Source organism: Hevea brasiliensis, chromosome 12 (genome assembly GCF_030052815.1).
Source record: "Hevea brasiliensis isolate MT/VB/25A 57/8 chromosome 12, ASM3005281v1, whole genome shotgun sequence".
Taxonomy (NCBI): Eukaryota; Viridiplantae; Streptophyta; class Magnoliopsida; order Malpighiales; family Euphorbiaceae; genus Hevea; species Hevea brasiliensis.
Genome location: NC_079504.1, coordinates 53,781,036 through 53,803,283, shown reverse-complemented (window position 1 = coordinate 53,803,283; position 22,248 = coordinate 53,781,036).

Here is a 22,248-nt window from a genome sequence, read left to right as displayed (position 1 = left end):
TGTCCACACCAAGAACACCTATGGCAGCCCTTGAATAGCTTCTAAAGCCTTTTCTATTAATTAGAAATTCAAGTTCTGCCTTTTAAGAGATTAGAGATGTAAACAGGACACTAGAAACAATTTCTAGTGTTCTTAATTCAAGAGATTGATGGCTAATCTCTTTGAATTGATGAGAGATGAAGAAGATTAGAGGGAGGGCTGCAAAATGGCGTGACCAAGGAGTGTGGCTGCTGGTTGTGATTTATTTTTGAAGGAACGGAAGCGTGAAAAACACAAGATTATACCATTGAATTCAAAAATTTTCACCTAGGGTCACATGCACCATGCAAGATTTATTTTTATCTATTTGATTTCAATGATAAACAACATATTAAAACTCTTTTAATATGTTTTTGGATCTGTATTTGCCATTTAATATTTTAAAATTAATTAGATTAAATCAAGAACGATTACACTAACCTCTTGATGTGCTGCAGCGTGTCTGCGCCTTTGAGATTCGTCTTCAGGACACCAGATGTTGTCCCTCTAGCTTGTCCACACCAAGAACACCTATGGCAGCCCTTGAACAGCTTCTAAAGCCTTTTCTATTAATTAGAAATTCAAGTTCTGCCTTTTAAGATATTAGAGATGTAAACAGACACTAGAAACAATTTCTAGTGTTCTTAATTCAAGAGATTGATGGCTAATCTCTTTGAATTGATGAGAGATGAAGAAGAATAGCTGGAGAGGCTCAAAGTGGCGTGACAAATGAGAGGGAGGCTGCTGGTTATGTTTTCTTTCATAACCACACTTAAATAGCTAGGTTAACACATTAAACCCTAGCCACATGTCACCTTTGATTAGCTCTAGGTTTAAGTGACCCAATCACATTGTGCCAAGTGTCAAACCTATATTTAATCTTGATTTTAATCATCTTACATGATTAAAAACATTTGGCAAGCTTATGTGTTATGCCACGTGTCACCATCTCATGGTGCCACGTCACACCGCAAAATGACCAAAATGCCCTCGTGTCTTAATTTTGAGTTCTCAACCCAAAATAATTATTTTCTTCTTCTAATTAATTTATATCAAATATAAATTAATTAATTCATCTCTATTAATTAATTTCTCATCAATTAAATTCATATTTAAACACTTTAAATATAAATTTAATTTATACTACACATCCAATAATCTAGATTTGGTTTCAAGTCATGCTAGGACTTTGCAATTTAATTGCAAACCAAATCTATTTAATGAATCAATTAAACTCTTTAATTAATTAATTAAATCATATTTAAATAGGTGATAACTTGTGTATGTGTGTGACTTACTAGGCTCATCACTAATTGGCAATGAGACATGATATCAACTCTTAATATCATCGTAACTCTTTCTTACCATAAATGATTTCTCTAAATCATTTTATGAACCTCATAGACCATGGTTAACACCTAGCATAGCATGCCATGGCCACCCAATTAGTAATAAGGTTTACCTTAAATGAACCTATAATCATATGTTACCATGCACTAGAATCTCTCATACAAAATCCCAACTCAAGCCGGAGTCATGGTTTATGTCAAACTCCATTTGCTATGAATATTATGTTCTTCTTTAATTCCAGTTCTTGATTAAAAGATTTTTCTCATCGAAACTCTTTTACGAATAAATCTATCTGTCTGCCAGAACTTGAAACATCAAGAACAATTAAATAAACATAGGATTTTAACTCTATTTACTTAGAGGAACAGATTCCATCTTGATCAACACCTACCTCCATATATAACTAGCAGGAGCCAACACATGCCCATATACCCATACATAGTACAAGTATGAAAGCGTTATCAAACTCAAACTACCTATATACAAGATAATCGTGCTATCTCAGGTCTAAAGATTATATGCATCGATATGATTTATGACAAAACATTGACAAGAGTAAACTCCATGTGCTTGTCATAAGTGTCACTGGTTCGGCCTACTTATCTTTTATAAGTGCCTATCATGTTTGTTATATGGCATGAGACTCACCATTCCATCTTATTTATATCTCATATAAATAACTTGGGAACAAACATGAATACAATCTTTCTGGATAAGTCATGTCCTTATTATGAAGTATCCTCGATTGTGAACCTATTTATGATACTTTGTGCTAGAAATATTGTCACTCATATTCTTAACAACTTAAGAATAATATTTCTAACAAAATATCAATGGACCTTTTCTATTACACATAAATATATTATGTAAACGGAAAAGTGGAAATGCCTTTTATTAATAAAATATGTACAAGATACATACTAAATGATATGCTCTAGGGCATACTACTAACAATCTCCCACTAGCACTAGAGCCATTCATTACAATATCTTAGACCTATCTTCTCAAGATGTCGGTCTAACTGAACTTGTGACAAAAGCTTAGTGAATATATCAGCTAAATTTTTTAGCTGATGTTATTTTTCTGCATGGCTATATCGCCTTGCCCAACTATATCTCTGATAATGTGGTAGTGCCTTTCTATGTGTTTGGATTTTGGGTGAGACCTTGGTTCCTTAGCTCAGATGATCGCTCCATTGTTGTCACAAAGGTAATGGAACCTGACTCAATGGAAGGAACTACTGTAAGTTCATCACGAACTTCTTTATCCAAACAGCTTCCTTTGCAAAGACTGATGCAAAGAATATACTCAAATTTCGAGTGGAATCTGCAATGCGTGCTCGCTTGGAACTCTTCCAACCGACAAAGACCTCCATTACAAATGAACACATATCCAGAGGTAGACTTTCTATCATCGATATCGATTGGAAATCGAATCGGTATAACCATCCAATTGCAAGTCTCCACCTCCATAAATCAAGAATAAATCCTTAGTTCTTCTCAAGTACTTAAGGATATTCTCGATACCTATCGATGTTCCAAACCTGGATTGGATTGATACCGCTAGTCAAACTAACAACATATGCGATATCCGCCTAGTACACAACATTGCATACATTAAACTTCCAATAGCCAAGCATATGGAATCTGGCCATCTAATCTCTTTCTTGGTGTCTTTGGAGACATCTCTTTAGAAAGGTGGATACCATGTCTCACTGGTAACAATCCTCTCTTGGAATCAAGCATGTTAAACCTCTTTAACACCTTTTTCCAAGTATAGACTTTGGGATAAACCAATTATTCTTTCGCTCTATCTCTATAGATGCGAATCCCAAGAATATAGGTTGCCTCCCTAAGTCTTTCACGGAGAATGTATTTGACAACCATACCTTTATAGTCGTCAACATACTGTATCATTACCCATCAACAAGATGTCATCCACATATAAGACAAGGAAAGTGATAGCACTCACTAACCTTCTTATATACACATGGCTCATCCTCATTTTTGATAAAACCAAAAGATTTAATGGCTTCATCAAAGCGGATGTTCCAACTCCTCGAAGCTTGTTTCAACCCATAAATGGATCGCTTTAGCTTGCATACCTTGGAACCATCTTGGGATTCAAATCCCTTAGGTTGTTCCATGAAAATGTTTTCTTCAATGTATCCATTGAGAAAAGTCGCTTTTGACATCCATCCGCCAAATCTCATAATCATAGTATGCAGCTATTGCTAATAAAATCCTAATTGATTTAAGCATGGCAACAAAGTAGAAAGTCTCCTCATAGTCTATTCCTTGCCTTTGGCGAAACCCTTCGCTACTAGCCTTGCCTTATAGGTCTCTACCTTTCCATCGTAACCAATTTTCTTCTTGAAAACCCATTTGTTCCCTATAGGTACAATACCTTCAGTGGGTCAACAAGATCCCAAACTTGATTCTTATACATGGAATCAATCTCTGATTTCATAGCATCAATCCATTTTGAAGTGTCTATATCGATATAGCTTCTTCATAGGTAAGTGGATCATCTCCATGATCTACTTCTTCATGAGTAGACAACTCTTGTTCTTCTTCATGAAGAAAACCATATCTCACCGGTGGGTGAGATACCCAGTTGTTCTACGAGGAACAAATTGTAGATGTTTCATCAATGGGTATAGGTTGACTAGATGGATCTATATCCATCCGATGCTGGTTGGTCGAATTCTCCAATTCTAACTCTATTTGCCTTCCTTTGCCTCCTTCTTGAACAAACCGTTGTTCAAGAAATGTGGCATCTCTACTTATCACAACCTTTTGTGAAGTAGGCAAATAAAAATAATATCCAAAACTATCTTTTGGATATCCAACAAATCGACCTCTTTTTGATCTGGTCTCCAATTTATCAGTGTTCAGCTTTTTGATATAAGCTGGACAACCCCAAATCTTAACATGCTTAAGACTTGGTTTTCTTCCATGCCATATCTCATAAGGTGTGGAAGAAACTGATTTTGATGGAATCCTATTCAGAATATATAAAGCTGATTATAATGCATTTGCCCAAATGGAGATTGGCATATCAGTATAGCTCATCATACTACGTACCATATCCAATAGGGTACGATTTCTCCTTTCAGATACACCATTCAGCTGTGGCGTTCCTGGAGGAGTCAGCTGAGAAACAATGCCATGCTCTCTCAAGTATTCATCAAATTCAGTACTCAAATATTCACCTCCACGATCTGATCGAAGAGCTTTAATACTTTTCCTGTTTGATTTTCTACTTCAGATTTAAATTCCCTAAACTTTTCAAAGGATTCATGTTTGTATTTCATCAAATACAAATACCCAAACCTTGATTTATCATCAGTAAAGGTAATAAAATAATGAAAGCCCCCTCTAGCCATTTCTTTAAATGGACCACATACATCACTATGTATTAGCTCCAAAATATTTTCAGCTCTTAGCACTTGTCCAACAAAGGGTGATCTAGTCATTTTTGCCTTGAAGGCAAGATTCACAAGTTGGAGTAGGCTCAGAGTCCAATAAGGATAGAATCCCCATTTTCTCCAATTTTGTAATCCTATCTTCTGCAACATGACATAACCTTAAGTGCCAAATATATTTTGAACTTGAGTTGGTTTTCACCATGGCATTGCATTCATTTAGATTGCTATACTCTGGCCAGTGGAAACACTTTCTTACTGACAATGGAAACACTTTCCTGTTGGTAGTGGAGACACTTTCCTTTGCCTTTATCAGCTTTAATCTTCCTTTTCTGTTTAGCTATTTTCTTGGAAGGACCAGGAATCTGAGATTTCTTTTTCTTATTGCGCTTCTTCTTGTTGGACTTTCCAGTAGAAGAAGATGCAATCAAAGCTACCTCTTTTCCTTTATTGCCCGGCATATTCTTTTGGGAAATAACCAACATGTTGAGTAATTCAGCTAAGGTGCATTCCTGTTTAGTCATGTGGAAATTTGTCACAAAATTCCCAAAAGACTCAGGAAGGGACTGAAGGATCAAATCCGTTAGTAGTTGGAAATCCATGTGGAAGTCAAGATGTTCCAACTGCTCAATCACCGAATCATCTTGTAGACATGATCTCCAACATTCGTCCCTCGGACATCCTCATGCGGAATACCGCCTAGATATCTCATACCTAGCATTTCTGCTGTGCTCACCATACAACTCTTGTAGGTGAAGGAGGATCTCTCTTGCACTCTGTATGTTTCCATGTCGCTTCAGAACTCATTACTCATGGAAGCAAGCATGTAACACTTAGCTCTCATATTATGCTCCTTCCACTTGTCCAAAGTTTCATGTTCCTCTTGTGTGGCCTCCGGAGGTAAGGGACAGGAACATTTGAATCTAGAACATATCCTATATGTTCAAGGTTCAAGACAAGTTTCAAATTTCTTAGCCAATCGCATGATTAGGTCCTGTCAACCTATTGCGATCAAGTATGCTTGCAAGGATATTGGATGGTGGTGGTTGTTACGTGCTCATTATTATCGAAAATTAATTGCGTAAATAACCAGATTAATTAGTAAATGTATCATGTAATTAACCAAATATGATTATGGTCTTTTAATCAAATTGGTCCTCCCACTAACTTAGCGAATCCTACACTTCCAAAGTAGAAAATGGAAATCCTAGTTGGATGGATTTCTAGTGGGTGATTGAATTCTTATAATTCTATTGATCATCCTCAGGTACATCCATTATTGGAATTACAATAAACTATAAGTGAGCAACTCCTTGCCCATCACATCTCATGTGAGGTTCAATCCTTTACCTAGCCCCTAATGCTCAAAATCTCAGGTACATCCATTATTGACTTATCTTGCATTAGTTAAGTTGATCCCATTGAGCCAGTAATTATGTAAATAATTTTAATGTCCTCAGGTACATCCAATATTGGCCACTAAACCATTTACATATTTACAACATCTCATGCTTAACAATTATTCTTAAGAAAATCTCTTAAATTAATTGCATCTCATGCAACTATTTAAAATTTCTTAAAATAATTGCCCCAATGGAGGGCTTATGTTATAATTACTTTAATTATACCATTTCCAACTTAATCATTTGTTTGGAAGATTTTATAGCCATCCTAATTACTATTAAGGTCTCACTTTGCACATTATCCATTTAGCATGCATATATCATATAATTGCATACATTCCCATACATCTCATGCATTCATGGATAAGCAGTAAATATGGTATGATCATGGACTTTCTAAGGGATTCAATTCTGAGCCACCAAGAATTGAATCAGGGCATTCCTAGGTGCATTTCATTCATTCATTTTACAAGAGTTGCTGAAGGAGTACATAATCAACACTTGATCTTGAATTCCTCCCACTGGTCCCACCAATGCTCTTGACCTCCTTGAACTTCTTGCAATCCAATATTACATAGTAATCCTTGGCATACCAAGGCGAATTTACAAGAACTTAAATAAATGAAATTACAACCCAAAAATATTACAAACTTAATAATACATGCCCAAAATAAATTAAAATAAATTAATTAATTTACAATCCCAAAGAAACATAAAAGAAATAAATCCAATCACATTGGTCTTTTATAGTCCATGATCATCCATCATGCATATCACTATTTAACAATTAAATAAAACATACATACTTAAATTAAATTGAATATCTCATATTCAACTTAAAAATCCAGATTTGAATATGATTCAAATAAATTTAAAAATTCAGATTTGAATCTCATTCAAACAAATTTAAAAATTCAGATTTGAATCACATTCAAACAACTTCAAAAATTCAGATTTGAATCACATTCAAACATTTTTTAAAAAATCAGATTTGAATCACATTCAAATATTTTTTAAAAAATCAGATCTGAATTTTATTGAATCAATTTTAAAAAATCAGATTTAAATATGATTCAAACAACTTTAAAAATTCAGATTTGAATCACATTCAAACAACTTTTAAAATTCAGATTTGAATCACATTCAAACAATTTTTAAAATTCTGATTTGAATCATAATTTAATTGTGTGATTAAAACAGCTAATTAAACACTTTAATTAGTCAAAGAATAGGCCTTAGATCATACAACAATTGCAGAATTAAAAGCCAAACCTTGAACCACCCATGGAACCATTGTTGCCGCCACCAATGGTGGCTTTACCATGTGTGACGCCACATCTCATGATCCAACCAGCAATGAATCTCTTGATCTCATGATCAAACACACAATTAAATTATATAATCAACAATCTAAATGGCAAATATAGTGGCTCTGATACCAATTGAAGGAACGGAAGCGTGAAAAACACAAGATTATACCATTGAATTCAAAAATTTTCACCTAGGGTCACATGCACCATGCAAGATTTATTTTTATCTATTTGATTTCAATGATAAACAACATATTAAAACTCTTTTAATATGTTTTTGGATCTGTATTTGCCATTTAATATTTTAAAATTAATTAGATTAAATCAAGAACGATTACACTAACCTCTTGATGTGCTGCAGCGTGTCTGCGCCTTTGAGATTCGTCTTCAGGACACCAGATGTTGTCCCTCTAGCTTGTCCACACCAAGAACACCTATGGCAGCCCTTGAACAGCTTCTAAAGCCTTTTCTATTAATTAGAAATTCAAGTTCTGCCTTTTAAGATATTAGAGATGTAAACAGGACACTAGAAACAATTTCTAGTGTTCTTAATTCAAGAGATTGATGGCTAATCTCTTTGAATTGATGAGAGATGAAGAAGAATAGCTGGAGAGGCTCAAAGTGGCGTGACAAATGAGAGGGAGGCTGCTGGTTATGTTTTCTTTTCATAACCACACTTAAATAGCTAGGTTAACACATTAAACCCTAGCCACATGTCACCTTTTGATTAGCTCTAGGTTTAAGTGACCCAATCACATTGTGCCAAGTGTCAAACCTATATTTAATCTTGATTTTAATCATCTTACATGATTAAAAAACATTTGGCAAGCTTATGTGTTATGCCATGTGTCACCATCTCATGGTGCCACGTGTCACACTGCAAAATGACCAAAATGCCCCTGTGTCTTAATTTTGAGTTCTCAACCCAAAATAATTATTTTCTTCTTCTAATTAATTTATATCAAATATAAATTAATTAATTAATCTCTATTAATTAATTTCTCATCAATTAAATTCATATTTAAACACTTTAAATATAAATTTAATTTATACTACACATCCAATAATCTAGATTTGGTTTCAAGTCATGCTAGGGACTTTGCAATTTAATTGCAAACCAAATCTATTTAATTCATCAAGTAAACTCTTTAATTAATTAATTAAATCATATTTAAATAGGTGATAACTTGTGTATGTAAGTGACTTACTAGGCTCATCACTAATTAGCAATGAGACATGATATCAACTCTTAATATCATCAGAACTCTTTCTTACCATAAATGATTTCTCTAAATCATTTTATGAACCTCATAGACCATGGTTAACACCTAGCATAGCATGCCATGGCCACCCAATTAGTAATAAGGTTTACCTTAAATGAACCTATAATCATATGTTACCATGCACTAGAATCTCTCTGTTATAAAATCCCAACTCAAGCTGGAGTCATGGTTTATGTCAAACTCCATTTGCTATGAATATTATGTTCTCTTTTAATTCTAGTTCTTGATTAAAAAGATTTCTCATCAGAAACTCTTTCTGAATAAATCTATCTGTCCTGGCCAGGAACTTGAAACATCAAGAACAATTAAATGAACATAGGATTTTAACTCTATTTACTTAGAGGAATAGATTCCATCTTGATCAACACCTACCTCCATATATAACTAGCAGGAGCCAACACATGCCCATATACCCATACATAGTACAAGTATGAAAGTAGTATCAAACTCAAACTACATATATACAAGATAACTGTGCTATCTCAGGTCTAAAGATTATATGCACTGATATGATTTATGACAAAACATTGACAAGAGTAAACTCCATGTGCTTGTCATAAGTGTCACTGGTTCGGCCTACTTATCTTTTATAAGTGCCTATCATGTTTGTTATATGGCATGAGACTCACCATTCCATCTTATTTATATCTCATATAAATAACTTGGGAACAAACATGAATACAATCTTTCTGGATAAGTCATGTCCTTATTATGAAGTATCCTCGATTGTGAACCTATTTATGATACTTTGTGCTAGAAATATTGTCACTCATATTCTTAACAACTTAAGAATAATATTTCTAACAAAATATCAATGGACCTTTTCTATTACACATAAATATATTATGTAAACGGAAAAGTGGAAATGCCTTTTATTAATAAAATATGTACAAGATACATACTAAATGATATGCTCTAGGGCATACTACTAACAATTTTCTCATAACAACACTTAAATAGCTAGGTTAACACATTAAACCCTTGCCACATGCCACCCTTTGATTAGCTCTAGGTTTAAGTGACCCAATCACATTGTGCCAAGTGTCAACCCTATATGTAATCTTGATTTTAATCATCTTACATGATTAAAAAACATTTGGCAAGCTTATGTGTTATGCCATGTGTCACCATCTCATGGTGCCACGTGTCACACTGCAAAATGACTAAAATGCCCCTGTGTCTTAATTTTGAGTTCTCAACCCAAAATAATTATTTTTCTTCTTCTAATTAATTTATATCAAATATAAATTAATTAATTAATCTCTGTTAATTAATTTCTCATTAATTAAATTCATATTTAAACACTTTAAATATAAATTTAACTTATATTATACATCCAATAATCTAGATTTGGTTTCAAGTCATGCTAGGGACTTTGCAAACTAATTGCAAACCAAACCTATTTAATTAATCAATTAAACTCTTTAATTAATTAATTAAATCATATTTAATTAGGTGATAACTTGTGTATGTGTGTGACTTACTAGGCTCATCACTAATTGGCAATGAGACATGATATCAACTCTTAATATCATCAGAACTCTTTCTTACCATAAATGATTTCTCTAAATCATTTTATGAACCTCATAGACTATGGTTAATACCTAGCATAGCATGCCATGGCCACCCAATTAGTAATAAGGTTTACCTTAAATGAACCTATAATCATATGTTACCATGCACTAGAATCTCTCTGTTATAAAATCCCAACTAAAGCTGGAGTCATGGTTTATGTCAAACTCCATTTGCTATGAATATTATGTTCTCTTTTAATTCCAGTTCTTGATTAAAAAGATTTTCTCATCAGAAACTCTTTTCTGAATAAATCTATCTGTCCTGGCCAGGAACTTGAAACATCAAGAACAATTAAATGAACATAGGATTTTATCTCTATTTACTTAGAGGAACGGATTCCATCTTGATTAACACCTACCTCCATATATAACTAGTAGGAGCCAACACATGCCCATATACCCATACACAGTACAAGTATGAAAGCAGTATCAAACTCAAACTACCTATATACAAGATAACTGTGCTATCTCAGGTCTAAAGATTATATGCACTGATATGATTTATGACAAAACATTGACAAGAGTAAACTCCATGTGCTTGTCATAAGTGTCACTGGTTCCGCCTATTTATCATTTATAAGTGCCTATCATGTTTGTTATATGGCATGAGACTCACCATTCCATCTTATTTATATCTCATACAAATAACTTGGTAACAAACATGAATACAATCTTTCTGGATAAGTCATGTCCTTATTATGAAGTATCCTCGATTGTGAACCTATTTATGATACTTTGTGCTAGAAATATTGTGACTCATATTCTTAACAACTTAAGAATAATATTTCTAACAAAATATTAATGGACCTTTTCTGTTACACATAAATATATTATGGAAACAGAAAAGTGGAAATGGCTTTTATTAATAAAATATGTACAAGATACATACTAAATGATATGCTCTAGGGCATACTACTAACAATCTCCCACTAGCACTAGAGCCATTCATTACAACACCTTAGACCCATCTTCTCAAGATGTCGGTCTAACTGAGCTTGTGACAAAAGCTTAGTGATTGGATCAGCTAGATTTTTTCAGCTGATATTATTTTTCTGCATGGCTATATCGCCTTGCCCAACTATATATCTGATAATGTGGTAGTGCCTTTCTATGTGTTTGGATTTTGGGTGAGACCTTAGTTCCTTAGCCTGTATGACTGTTCCATTGTTGTCACAGTGTAATGGAATTGCTGACTCAATGGAAGGAACTACTGTAAGTTCTATCACGAACTTCTTTATCCAAACAGCTTCCTTTACAGCATCTGATGTGTGACACCCCTTACCCGACTACAGTGTAGCCGAGCAAGTTATGCCACTCAGTGTACCGGAGCACTCTATTTTATCTTAATTCATTTTTATCGTAGTTTTGAATATAACTTGTGAAATATAATTCATTTATTGAAATTGTAATTTATTTGAGGTTCCGAAAATTTTAAAGAAAATCCGGCGGAGTACCGGCTAAAAATGAAGAAAACAGTTCTTCGGAACCTGTGAAAAACACTTCTAATAATCATATTCATCTATTCACAAACTCCAATATCAAAATCTCAATATTTTTCAACCATTCGTTTCTCAATCATTCATCACATTTGATAGTCATGTAACAGTCACAGATCAATATTCACTTTTCCATTTACAAACACAATTTTGCATTATTTACATGAAAATCAAAATACATTACATAAGTTTCATTTACACAAAGGAAAATAAAAATCAATTACAAAATACCAAAATGAAGCCTAGTGTCCTACCAATGCACTGTAGACGGTGAGGTGACACGGACACTATGCAGAACTGTGAACTGCCTTACCGAATCTGTGGTCTACTGGGCCCTCTGTCCAAATCTTCAGTACCTACGCGTTGCAAAAGCGACGCGCTAAGCATAAAGCTTAGTGGTGCCAATAATACAAGAAAATATAATATGCAAATAAAAATAATAATTTCCTTGCTATTGTGTTCATAAGAAATGAGTAATTACTAACTTATTGTTTAGTCGAGGGCTAATCATGTTTTATGATATTAACTTCTTCATGCATTTCGTTAATTATTTTTTTTTTTTCATGATCTTGAGCTTCCTTGTATTTTTGTAATCATTCCTGATACTTAATTTTCGTATTTTCTTTAATAATCAGTTCACAGTTATACTTTTCCATTCATTTGGTTGCCCAAGTAACCTATACTGGATGACTAGACTGGATAACGGTCGTTGGCACTGGGCACCGCGGTGCCTCGGGCCGTCATACCATGGGACGCAGAACGTCAACCACGTATGCAGTCAATATAGCTAAAAGCTATGATATCACATAATCGGGCATAAAAGCCATGAATACGGGCATAAAAGCCATGGATACGGGCATAAAGCCATGAATACAGGCACAAAGCCTTTCCTTTCGCAGTACTGCTAAAACAATACCCTATTGGCATGCCAAACTATCCAAACCAATCTAGTTAGGTATACTAGGGCATTTGATACTTTTAAATTTTTCAAATTTTGAATTTCAAGTTTTGGTGTCACTATTCACCTCATTGGTCAACAAAAATGTTGACTTTTGGATAGAAAATAGGTATATTAGTTTTAACACCCCAAACATACCACATTTTGTATTTAAAACTTGTTGGAATTGATTACTATTACCATTTCTAAGTTTAAACCAAGGGAAGTAGAATTTTCAGTTTGTGAAGCTTAACTTTACTGTTCCATTAAGCACTGTTGCGGTGGGAATTTGAAGAAATGGCAAACATGAAAGTTGTTCCTTATTTTGTCTAGTTGAATTTCCTTTTTTGAATCACTCCATTTGGAGTTTTGTAGCTCCAGATATGGTCCAAAAACCACAGCTGGCCAGATTTCCATTCTGCAGAAATTACCATATCTACAGTAACATGAACAGTGACTGCCACTGCCATTTGGGTTAGGTTCTGGTTATAATTTGGGGTACATTTCTTCAAGAAAGTTGTTTTTCTATGTCTTAACTTGTTGCTGTAAAAATTTCAGGTCAATTGACCTTATCTACAGTGAGTTATGGCCAAATGAACAGTTACTATTCATTTGGTCATTTCTGCAGGTGCTGTTGCAGGGTATCCGGATTGGGGCCAACTTTTGGTCCACTTTCTTTGGTCTTTTGGGCATGGTTTCTTCAGCAAAAATGTGCCATTATAAGCCTAGTTTCATGTCCAATTGGCCAAACACCAATTGGACCAACACAGCCAAAGATATGGCAGTCCAAATGGAATGAAATTTCAGTCACCCTGCTGCTGTCTTTAGGCAGCCTACACATTCACTTTGCCATGCATTAACTCACTTCAAATCATGATTAACTTGCCTTAAATGGTCACTAATTGACCACTAGAATGTCCATTAATCAATTCAAATGCCAAGTCCAATTTTCACCCTTAAAACCCTAATTCCCATTATGAATTTTCACAACTTACCTTAATTAACTACTAGTTCATTATCCTTATATTTATACACTTTAAACATGGTTTCTAGTTCACTCCAAGTCCATCACAAACACTCAATCCTATTCCTTCCTTAGGGCAGCCGAAATCCATGGCATACATACCCATAAGTTTCATTCATTTAATCCACAATTTCATACTCATTTTTAAGTCCTTAACATGGAACAAGAGATATACATGCATAATTAAGCACTAACCTCTTTGCTCAACTTATTGAGCTTGTGAAAACTCTAGAATTTCTCCTCTTTGTGGCTGCCTAGAGTTTCCTTGTGATGTGGGGACAAGTTTTAGTGAAGGTGACTTAGGGTTTAGTAGTGGAATTTCATGGGAAATGGAAGAAATTAAAGGAAACTTTCATGGAGGGTTATGGAAAAGGGCAGATCACGTTTTGGCTGAAGAAGAAGAAGAAGATGACCAGAATTTTTGGTCTCCTTTGGTCTCTTTTATTAGTTAATTAAAGGGTTGTTTAATTGTGATTGGAGGAAGCTTTTTAAATGACATCACAATATGTCATATTTGGCATTTTATTGCATTTTCTTTTCTTTTCTTTTCTACTAACTTTCAATTAATTTTTCATCAATATTAATTCATATTTTATGTCATAATAATTATTTACTCAACTGGACAAGTCGGCCAAAAATCGTCTCTGAAGGCGAAATGACCAAAATGCCCTCCGTTTGGCTTAACGGGTCAAAATTGTCTGTACCGATTGTAAAATTTTTCTAAATATTTTCTTGGCATTCTAATGCCATAGGAACCTCAATGACCCTTCTCTGGAGTCCCAAAAATTATTTTATGAATTTTTTCCCGGGTCTAGGGCTCCTCGTTGTGAGAACCGCAAATTCCCTCTAGGTTACCCATCGCTTGGGCACCGGCTCAATTGACTTGGTTGTATTTTATTTCTAAAATTTTTCCTAAATTTTTCGTATTAATATTTGAGTTAATTTTGGTTCTTGACTTTAGTTTAAATATTTTTCCGGACGTTCTAGCTGTCCGGACCGACAATCGTCATCGAGCAAGAGAATGTACGGAGTTGCTACCGGGAGGGTGTTACAACTCTTCCCCTCTAATTTAAATTTTGTCCTCGAAATTTACCTGACTTAAGTAATCGGGGAGTTGCTACCTTCTTGTTTCTTCACTTCCTTGTATCGCCTCATCAGTGTCTGGGTTTGGCTCTTCATGAGCTTCCATAGCATATACTTGTGGTGCCACCCTGACTTCAGGCTTTTCAACTGTCTCAGAAACAATCTTCTGTGAAATGTCAGCCATTTCTGCTCTACCCGATCTTTTACCCCTTTGAACTATAGGGAAAGGTCTATCAACTTGTACCGGAGCTATTGAACCACTCCTCTGAGGGCAATCTCTTATGAAATGATCCGTAGCCCCACACTTGAAACACTCTCCAGTTAACAATCGACACTCCCCTCTGTGTCTTCTACCACAATACATACATTCAGTGCATCGGGTTGATCCCCTTGTTATTGTGCCCGGGAACTAGCTATAGATATTCCAATCCGCCTCTGTGGCCCCGTGTGCGATCTTGTGAACTAGAACCCTTAAACTTCTTACTATCAGTTGGTATACTTGACTGTCCTGGTCCAAATTCCCTCTTACACTGCCTATCTTTCCTATTTTGTTCATTTATTCTCACTTTCTCCACTTTTAATGCAGCTTCCACTAACTTGGCGAAGTCTGTGATCCCCAAGGCAGTGATCATGATCTTTATATTATCATTTAATCCCTCTTCAAATCTCTTACACCTTTTAGCTTCATTAGGGACTATCTCCCTTCCATGGCGGCTCAATCTTACTAATTCCTTCTCATACTCGGCCACTGACAACTGTCTCTGCCTCAGGTTAATAAACTCTCTTCTTCTCTCTTCTAGGTATACAGTACCCACATATTTCTTCTTAAATTCGCAGAGAAAGAAGTCCCATGTCACTATTTCTGGCTGCACTTCACTGGACACAGTGTCCCACCATTCATATGCATCATCTTGCAGCAGAGATACAGCAGATTCCAAGTTTTGCTCTGGAGTGCAGTGGAGTTGTTTTAGAATTCTGCCTGTTCTGTTCAACCAATTTTCTACTGCAATGTAATCATCTTCTCTCTTACCATAGAAGTCCACTGCTCCAAACTTTCTTAGCCTTTCCAGGTGTGATTTCTGCTTGGTGGTGGTGGTGGCATTACTCCAGCCATTTGTCTAAAGAAATCGGCCATTTGCTAGAACATGGCCTGTGGAGGCTGAGCAGCTCGCTGAGCTGGTGGAGTAGGTTCTCCCTACCCCGCCTCACTGCACAGTGGAGCATGACTCTCCACTTCCTCCTCGATCGCTCTGTGATGAAGGGTCCATATCCTATTCAAAATAAGAAAGACAAACAGATTTGCATTAGTGTCACCTCGACTCTTACAAATGCAATGCATGGTATGGACTCAATCTAGGCCCAGAAACGCCTAAACCGTGCTCGATACTAAATGTGACACTTTTACCCAACTACAGTGTAGCCGAGCAAGTTATGCCACTCAGTGTGCCTGAGCACTCTATTTTATCTTAATTCATTTTTATCGTAGTTTTGAATATAACTTGTGAAATATAATTCATTTATTGAAATTGTAATTTATTTGAGGTTCCGAAAATTTTAAAGAAAATCCAGCGGAGTACCGGCTAAAAATGAAGAAAACAGTTCTTCGGAACCTGTGAAAAACACTCTAATAATCATATTCATCCATTCACAAACTCCAATATCAAAATCTCAATATTTTTCAACCATTCGTTTCTCAATCATTCATCACATTTTATAGTCATGTAACAGTCACAGATCAATATTCACTTTTCCATTTACAAACACAATTTTGCATTATTTACATGAAAATCAAAATACATTACAAAAGTTTCATTTACACAAAGGAAAATAAAAATCAATTACAAAATACCAAAATGAAGCCTAGTGTCCTACCAATGCACTGTAGACGGTGAGGTGACACGGACACTATGCAGAACTATGAACTGCCTTACCGAATCTGTGGTCTACTGGGCCCTCTGTCCAAATCTTCAGTACCTACGCATTGCAAAAGCGACGCACTAAGCATAAAGCTTAGTGGTGCCAATAATACAAGAAAATAAAAATAATAATTTCCTTGCTATTGTGTTCATAAGAAATGAGTAATTACTAGCTTATTGTTTAGTCGAGGGCTAATCATGTTTTATGATATTAACTTCTTCATGCATTTCGTTAATTATTTTTTTTGTTTTTTTTTTCATGATCTTGAGCTTCCTTGTATTTTTGTAATCATTCCTGATACTTAATTTTCGTATTTTCTTTAATAATCAGTTCACAGTTATACTTTTCCATTCATTTGGTTGCCCAAGTAACCTATACTGGATGACTGGACTGGATAACGGGTCGTTGGCACTGGGCACCGTGGTGCCTCGGGCCGTCATACCATGGGACGCAGAACGTCAACCACGAATGCAGTCAATATAGCTAAAAGCTATGATATCACATAATCGGGCATAAAAGCCATGAATACGGGCATAAAAGCCATGGATACGGGCATAAAGCCATGAATACAGGCACAAAGCCTTTCCTTTCGCAGTACTGCTAAAACAATACACTATTGGCATGCCAAACTATCCAAACCAATCTAGTTAGGTATACTAGGGCATTTGATACTTTTAAATTTTTCAAATTTTGAATTTCAAGTTTTGGTGTCACTATTCACCTCATTGGTCAACAAAAATGTTGACTTTTGGATAGAAAATAGGTATATTGGTTTTAACACCCCAAACATACCACATTTTGTATTTAAAACTTGTTGGAATTGATTACTATTACCATTTCTAAGTTTAAACTAAGGGAAGCAGAATTTTCAGTTTGTGATGCTTAACTTTACTGTTCCATTAAGCACTGTTGCAGTGGGAATTTGAAGAAATGGCAAACATGAAAGTTGTTCCTTATTTTGTCTAGTTGAATTTCCTTTTTTGAATCACTCCATTTGGAGTTTTTTAGCTCTAGATATGGTCCAAAAACCACAGATGGCCAGATTTCCATTCTGCAGAAATTACCATATCTACAGTAACATGAACAGTGACTGCCACTGCCATTTGGGTTAGGTTCTGGTTATAATTTGGGGTACATTTCTTCAAGAAAGTTGTTTTTCTATGTCTTAACTTGTTGCTGTAAAAATTTCAGGTCAATTGACCTTATCTACAGTGAGTTATGGCCAAATGAACAGTTACTATTCATTTGGTCATTTCTGCAGTGTGCAGGGTATCCGGATTGGGGCCAACTTTTGGTCTACTTGCTTTGGTCTTTTGGGCATGGTTTCTTCAGCAAAAATGTGCCATTATAAGCCTAGTTTCATGTCCAATTGGCCAAACACCAATTGGACCAACACAGCCAAAGATATGGCAGTCCAAGTGGACTGAAATTTCAGTCACCCTGCTGCTGTCTTTAGGCAGCCTACACATTCACTTTGCCATGCATTAACTCACTTCAAATTATGATTAACTTGCCTTAAATGGTCACTAATTGACCACTAGAATGTCCATTAATCAATTCAAATGCCAAGTCCAATTTTCACCCTTAAAACCCTAATTCCCATTATGAATTTTCACAACTTACCTTAATTAACTACTAGTTCATTATCCTTATATTTATACACTTTAAACATGGTTTCTAGTTCACTCCAAGTCCATCACAAACACTCAATCCTATTCCTTCCTTAGGGCAGCCGAAATCCATGGCATACATACCCATAAGTTTCATTCATTTAATCCACAATTTCATACTCATTTTTAAGTCCTTAACATGGAACAAGAGATATACATGCATAATTAAGCACTAACCTCTTTGCTCAACTTATTGAGCTTGTGAAAACTCTAGAATTTCTCCTCTTTGTGGCTGCCTAGAGTTTCCTTGTGATGTGGGGACAAGTTTTAGTGAAGGTGACTTAGGGTTTAGTAGTGGAATTTCATGGGAAATGGAAGAAATTAAAGGAAACTTTCATGGAGGGTTATGGAAAAGGGGAGGTCACGTTTTGGCTGAAGAAGAAGAAGAAGATGACTAGAATTTTTGGTCTCCTTTGGTCTCTTTTATTAGTTAATTAAAGGGTTGTTTAATTGTGATTGGAGGAAGCTTTTTAAATGACATCACAATATGTCATATTTGGCATTTTATTGCATTTTCTTTTCTTTTCTTTTCTACTAACTTTCAATTAATTTTTCATCAATATTAATTCATATTTTATGTCATAATAATTATTTACTCAACTGGACAAGTCGGCCAAAAATCTTCTCTTAAGGCGAAATGACCAAAATGCCCTACGTTTGTCTTAACGGGTCAAAATTGTCTCACTGATTGTAAAATTTTTCTAAATATTTTCTTGGCATTCTAATGCCATAGGAACCTCAATGACCCTTCTCTGGAGTCCCAAAAATTATTTTATGAATTTTTCCTGTGTCTAGGGCTCTCGTTATAGAACCGCAACTTCCTCTAGGTTACCCATCGCTTGGGCACCTACCAATTGACTTGGTTGTATTTTATTTTTAAAATTTTTCCTAAATTTTTCTTATTAATATTTGAGTTAATTTTGGTTCTTGACTTTAGTTTAAATATTTTTCCGGATGTTCTAGCTGTCCGGACCGACACCGGTCACCGTAACAGTAGAATGTACGGAGTTGCTACCGGGAGGGTGTTACATGATGCAGCAATATACTCAGCCTCTGTAGTGGAATCTGTAGTCGTGCTCTGTTTGGAACTCTTCCAACTGACTGCACCTCCATTACAAATGAACACATATCCAGAAGTAGACTTTCTATCATCGATATCTAATTGGAAATCAGAATCAGTATAACCATCCAATTGCAAGTCTCCACCTCCATAAATCCAGAATAAATCCTTAGTTCTTCTCAAGTACTTAAGAATATTCTTGATGACTATCCAAAGGTTCCAAACTGGATTGGATTGATACCGCTTGTCAAACTAATAAAGATATGCGATATCCGGCCTAGTACACAACATTGCATACATTAAACTTCCAATAGCCGAAGCATATGGAATCCTGGCCATCTTATCTCTTTCTTCAGGTGTCTTTGGAGACATCTCTTTAGAAAGATGGATACCATGTCTCACTGGTAAGAATCCTCTCTTGGAATCAAGCATATTAAACCTCTTTAACACCTTTTCCAAGTATAGACTTTGGGATAAACCAATCATTCTTTTCGCTTTATCTCTATAGATGTGAATTCCAAGAATATAGGTTGCCTCCCCTAAGTCTTTCATGGAGAATGTATTTGACAACCATACCTTTATAGTCGTCAACATACCTGTGTCATTACCTATCAACAGTATGTCATCCACATATAAGACAAGGAAAGTGATAGCACTGTCACTAACCTTCTTATATACACATGGCTCATCCTCATTTTTGATAAAACCAAAGGATTTAATGGCTTCATCAAAACGGATGTTCCAACTCCTCGAAGCTTGTTTCAACCCATAAATGGATCGCTTTAGCTTGCATACCTTGGAACCATCTTGGGATTCAAATCCCCTAGGTTGTTCCATGAAAATGTTTTGACATCCATCTGCCAAATCTCATAATCATAGTATGCAGCTATTGCTAATAAAATCCTAATTGATTTAAGCATGGCAACAGGCGAGAAAGTCTCCTCATAGTCGATTCCTTGCCTTTGGCGAAACCCTTTCGCTACTAGCCTTGCCTTATAGGTCTCTACCTTTCCATCAGAACCAATTTTCTTCTTGAAAACCCATTTATTCCCTATAGGTATAATACCTTCAGGTGGGTCAACAAGATCCCAAACTTGATTCTTATACATGGAATCAATCTCGGATTTCATAGCATCAATCCATTTTGATGAGTCTATATCTGATATAGCTTCTTCATAGGTAAGTGGATCATCTCCATGATCTACTTCTTCATGAGTAGACAACTCTTGTTCTTCTTCATGAAGAAAACCATATCTCACTGGTGGGTGAGATACCCTGGTTGTTCTACGAGGAACAGCTGTAGATGTTTCATCAACGGGTATGGGTTGACTAGATGGATCTATATCCATCTGATCTGTTGGTTGGTCAAAATTCTCCAATTCTAACTCTATTTGCCTTCCTTTGCCTCCTTCTTGACAAACTATTGTTCAAGAAATGTGGCATCTCTACTTATCACAACCTTTTGTGAAGTAGGCAAATAAAAATAATATCCAAAACTATCTTTTGGATATCCAACAAATCGATCTTTTTCTGATCTGGTCTCCAATTTATCAGTGTTCAGCTTTTTGATATAAGCTGGACAACCCCAAATCTTAACATGCTTAAGACTTGGTTTTCTTCCATGCCATATCTCATAAGGTGTGAAAGAAACTGATTTTGATGGAATCCTATTCAGAATATACAAAGCTGATTCTAATGCAAATCCCCAAAAGAAGATTGGCATATCAGTATAGCTCATCATACTACGTACCATATCCAATAGGGTACGATTTCTCCTTTCAGATACACCATTTAGCCGTATGCCTCGGAGGAGTCAGCTGAGAAATAATACCATGCTCTCTCAAGTATTCATCAAATTTAGTACTCAAATATTCACCTCCACGATCTGATCGAAGAGCTTTAATATTCTTTCCTGTTTGATTTTCTACTTCAGATTTAAATTCTTTAAACTTTTCAAAAGATTCATGTTTGTATTTTATCAAATACAAATACCCAAACCTTGATTTATCATCAGTAAAGGTAATAAAATAATGAAAACCCCCTCTAGCCATTTCTTTAAATGGACCACATACATCACTATGTATTAGCTCCAAAATATTTTCAGCTCTTAGCCCTTGTCCAACAAAGGGTGATCTAGTCATTTTACCCTAAAGGCAAGATTCACAAGTTGGAGTAGGCTCAGAGCCCAATGAGGATAGAATCCCCATTTTCTCCAATTTTGCAATCCTATCTTCTGCAACATGACATAATCTTAAGTGCCAAATATATTTTGAACTTGAGTTGGTCTTCACCATGGCATTGCATTCATTTAGATTGCTATACTGCCGCTGGAAACACTTTCTTACTGGCAATGGAAACACTTTCCTGTTGGCAGTGGAAACACTTTCCTTTGCCTTTGTCAGCTTTGGTCTTCCTTTTCTGTTTAGCTATTTTATTGGAAGGACCAGGAATCTGAGGTTTCTTTTTCTTATTGCCCTTCTTCTTATTGGACTTTCCAGCAGAAGAAGATGCAACCAAAGCTACCTCTTTCCCTTTATTGCCTGGCATATTCTTTTGGGCAATAACCAGCATGTTGAGTAAACCAGCTAAGGTGCATTCCTGTTTAGTCATATGGAAATTTGTCACAAAATTCCCAAAAGACTCAGGAAGAGACTGAAGGATCAAATCCATCTGTAGTTGGAAATCCATGTTGAAGT